Genomic DNA, 5172 nt, shown 5'->3' with positions numbered 1-5172 from the left:
AAAACGGGCATGTATAATTCTTATGACAGGCCCACCTTAAAACCAAATTATAGTGAAATTTGTCCACCCCATAAAAAATTTATGGGGATTTTGTTCCCTTGAACCCCCCCAAACTTTTGTGTACGTTTCAATTAATTCATTATTGTGGTACCATTAGTTGAACACAACGTTTTTAAAACTTTTTTGCCTCTTAGTATTTTTTCGATAAGCTAGTTTTTATCGAGATGCGGCTACTTTTTTACTATATTTACATAAAAAATTTATGGGAGTTTTGTTCCTTTAAACCCCCCAAATGTTTGTGTACGTTCCAATTAAACTATTATTGTGGTACTATTAGTTAAACACAGTGTTTTTAAAACTTTTTTGTCTCTTAGTCTTTTTTTGATAAGTCAACTGTTATCGAGATGTGGCTTCTTTTTCAAAATATACCAAAAAATTTAAGTTATAAATAAATTTTCAGATTATTAACAGATGTCTATAATCATACTTAACCATATACAAATAGGTGGTGGATTCGACAAATATTCAAAATATCTCGATAAACACTGGCTTATCAAAAAAGTACTAAGAGGCAAAAAAGTTTTAAAAATATTGTGTTTAACTAATAGTGCCACAATAATAATTTAATTGGAACGTACATAAAAGTTTGGGGGGGTTTAAGGGAACAAAACCCCCATAAAATTTTTATGGGGTACACAAATTTCACTATAATTTTTTTTAAAGATGTTGCTACGATAAAGATTCCTCATGTCCATTTTCAATAAAAAACCTCTAGGAGTTTTCGATATATTAAAAAAAATCGATTTTCATTTTGTAACTTCAAAGGGCTGTAACTTTTTTTGTGAGCACTATTGTATATAGGTAAGTGAGGTTTAATCAACCTATTTTTGACCCCAGAATCTGTGGTATAATTTATGACCAATCTTTTCGGGACACCCTGTATACAGGACACAACATGTTTCGAAAGAATAAAATATGAATTTTTAGTAGGTGTATTAAGTAGGTACTGTAAAAATTATAATTCCAAAAATTACACTAGTAATAAAAAGTACTTTTTATAATACCACGGTTGTTTAAAATGGTATATATATATATATATATATATATATATATATATATATATATATATATATATATATATATATATATTTATAATAATTAACTTATAAAATATGAATTTTAAGTATATCAACTTTTAATTATTTATTAAAAAAATTAAAAAAAGATATGCAACAGCCGTGTTCGAACTAGGGAACACTCGATCTGCAGTCTAATGCCACTGCCCCACCATCAATTTGTAGATATCGATTTATTACCGTACTTTAAAATAATATCATTGCGTTAGTCACATTTTTAAAATAGTTTGAAATAAAAAAAAAATCGATTTATCCATACAGGGTGATTGATTAGTGGGGTAAATCGATGGCAATAAAAGTTAATAACAAAAATTGTAACCAACTTTGATTGTAGATTGATAATCAGTAATCGAAAATTGACAGTTTTAGACAATTCAGTCATGGCTTGCCTAAAATTTGGATAGCTTTAGACCCGTAATTAATAATTTGCTCTGAAAAATTAAAATATCTCGAAAACTAATAAATTTAGACATAGGGAATGTTATATAAAAATTAAAATACGGTAATGGTACTCTTCGATAGTGATATGAAATATAGGGTGTTTCATTTAAAATTACTGAGAAAATAATGTACTTGCGTTTTGACTCACCCTGTATTCAATATAAAGAAAATTAGCAGTATCTTTTATTTATAAAAATTTTGACAATAAATAAAAAAATATGGCATTAATAAACCATTGCCGTTGTGCTTATTTTTCTTTATACAGGGAGTTAAACTTGTTACGATTTTCATATAAAATTGGTTTTATAACTTTGTAAGTACCCTGTATAACATACTAAACCTTTATGTTTTTGTAATGGAGAAGTTAAGAAGATTTTGAATATAAAATAAAATACAGGGTGTTCCATTTAAAATAACATAACTTTGATCTGTCACTGAGTTATCGAACACCCTGTAACATTCTAACTAACTTTGTAATGTGAAGTTCAAAGTTGACTACCATTTTGGTTATTAACTTTTATCGCTATCCATTACTATAACGGATCTATGGAGCTTTACCCCACTAATCAATCACCATGTATAATAGCAGTTAATTATTGCATTGTTAGCTAGTTCTAAGCTATTCTGAAAAGGACATCGCACACATCTTATGGAAAATATAATGTCACTCAAATTCAATAAAATTTATACGAATAGATACGTTTTAAATTAACGGTCAAATCTTATCATTGCGCCAACTCTATATTTTCAATAATAAGAGCAGAAATTGATATAAATAAATCTGAAATCAAATGGGTACGTACATAAGTTAGAGAGAGAAAAAATATTTTAAAATACCCAAATTGTCGGTACTCCATAAACCAGCGGATTAGTTTCACTAATCCGCTTAGGCCCAGCGGGGTTTAAGCTCCTTTTGAGTAGCACCCAGAGCAATAGTGACACTTTTACTGACTCCAAAAATGTGATTTCGATAAACTTTAATTGCAATTTGCGCCGTAATTAATCATAATTAAGAGTTGGCGCAATGATAAGATTTGACCGTTAATTTAAAACGAATCTATTCGTATAAATTTTATTGAATTTGAGTGACATTATATTTTCCATAAGATGTGTGCGATATCCTTTCAGGTACCTAGGTAGCCTAGAACTATTTTTAAAATGGATTACAAAATTTGCGGAGACAGTGACAACAACCAAGCCAAGTATATAAAAACGTTTTAACAATAGTCTGTTAACCAGATAATAATAATGATATTATATTCTGTACTGCAAGAGCCACTTTTGATAAATAATGTTTCGTAAAATTTTCTTTATTTTATATGTATAGCGTCACAACTCAAAAAACATATATTTTTAATTATTTTTAGCAGAATTAATACACTATTTTGTAGAGCTTCAAAAACCTTTGTAACTGACCAAAATAGTTTTTTTTTTTTTATTTAAAACACAAAACCACATCAACCGCGCAGGGTTATTAGTGGATATAACAATACAAAGTATTACATTAAATAGAGTTATACAATTTGATGTCTTTTAAATATGTTAACACTGATGAAACTTTTTTGGTGAGGATTGTCTTGAGGTCATCGTCTGTGATTCTATGGGATCTTCTTTCTTTTTGAAATTGAGGACACTCTTAATGTGATTGGCTTAGCTTCTAGGTCTGTTCTTACAAAGATAGCTACTCCGCCACTTGCCTGTTGTGCTATTCTGTTTTTTGGAAAACATTGGTAGTTTTGAAGATTAATATTGGATTTTAAAATGAGTTTCTTGAAGACATAAGATCTTAGGGCATGTTTCATTTATTAGAAATTTTAATTGTTCTAAATGGGTGTAGAACCCATTGATATTCCACTGTAATATATAGGGGTTAGACATTTTCGAGTTCTGACTGGGAATGTGTTTCATCGGTCTCTTCTGTGGAAGAGAAATTATTGGGGCTTAGTTTCTTTCTTAATCGAGTTATATTATTTTTTAATTTTGAATTGTGGGTATAAGCGTGAACAAAATTAAGGATCTGAATTAATTCGGCTGTTTCGTTCGAATAGTTTTTTGAGGTTATTTCGGGATGTTTTGCGTTTAATGTGTTTTCGAGAAAGTCACATATTTCGTCGAAGTTAAGGACAAATGGTGGTGATCTGTTTGCGATTTTTTCTTTAATTGTCTCTAGGGAAAGTAAAAGTTCATCTCGAGAATTTCTTTTAGACGTTTTTGTTTTTTTCTTTGATTTCCTTGTTACTGGAGAAGTGAAGATATGAGAATCGGTCTGTGTGGTATTTTCGTTGATTTCTGGAGACGATGAGATGAGCCTTTTTGGATGTTTTGTGACGTTTGGAATAATTTTAGGTTGTGTTATTTCTAATGGAGTAAGATTGCTGATCTTGTTGGAAGTTGATGATGTTGGGATTTTTAAAGTGTTTGTTTCATTTGTATTATTTGTAGGTCTTGACATGTCATCAGTTTCTATGGTAGATTCTAATTGGTTATTAGAGACCTGTACGTCTGGGATCTGATCTAATATGTTTTGGGAAGATGCTGGGTGATCGTTAGAGGTGGATATTAAGGCTTTGTCAGAAAGTTTTTATTCTGTTTGGTTATAAGGTAGATTTGTTATATATTGTGTGTTTTGGGAGGTTTCTGGAAGAGCTTTAGAAGTGGTTGGATTAGAATTGGTTGGGTCAGGATTTGTTGTATTAGAAGTGGGTGGATTAGAATTCGTTGAGTCAAGATTGGTTGTATTAGAAGTGGTTGCATTAGAAGTGATTGTATTAGCATTGTCAGGACATTCTGTTTCCTGGTGACCAATAGTCTTGCATTTTGAACAGTTGAATCCTTCTATAGAAAGGTATAGTCTGTAAGTGGTATTATCATGAGAGATCATGAAAGAATCGAGAATGGACATATTTTCTAAAGGTGTGATAAATGTTTGCCTTCTAAAACTCAAGACATGGCTGTATTCGCTTTCAGGCATTCCTACCCTAAGAAAAGTCATTTTAGAGACGGCGTTTATACCCATTTTACGTAGTTCTTGTTCAATTAACGTGGTTGGAACAGAAGGACCAGCGTTTGATATTATCAGTCTTTGAGCTGGAGTGATAAGTCTTCTTATTTCTACTTGAGTTTCTTTTATATTGACGTATTTGTGGGAATGCAGCAATGAATCAACCATATTTTTAGAAGAGAGATATATACATATTCTATTATTGGCTATTCTGGAAGCGAAAGATACGTTACGTGGACCAACTATTGAACCAACGGCTATGATGTACTCTTGAACTTTGGTTCCTTCAATACTAGAAAGAACTATGGCTTCGTCTTTTGTTGGTTGTTTAAACGTGTTAACAACACTGGAATATGAGATGTGAGATGTAGTTTGGGTAGTGTTCATGGTGTTATTCGAAGTCATCTTTGATTAATTTTGGAGACGTTGCAAGGCCGGCCCTGTCGCCGGTTCCAAAACCGGTGTGGATCTTGGCCCAAAACTGGTCCTATTTATATTTCTTGGATATTTTATAGGTTATATTATTATTAATATAAATATAATATGATGTGGTTTTTGGTACTCACGTCAGGTTTGCGAGGTTTACATGGTGTT

Source organism: Diabrotica virgifera, chromosome 10, assembly GCF_917563875.1.
Source record: "Diabrotica virgifera virgifera chromosome 10, PGI_DIABVI_V3a".
Lineage (NCBI taxonomy): Eukaryota > Metazoa > Arthropoda > Insecta > Coleoptera > Chrysomelidae > Diabrotica > Diabrotica virgifera.
The sequence above is the reverse complement of the archived record's forward strand: the minus strand, read 5'-3'. Positions refer to the sequence as shown.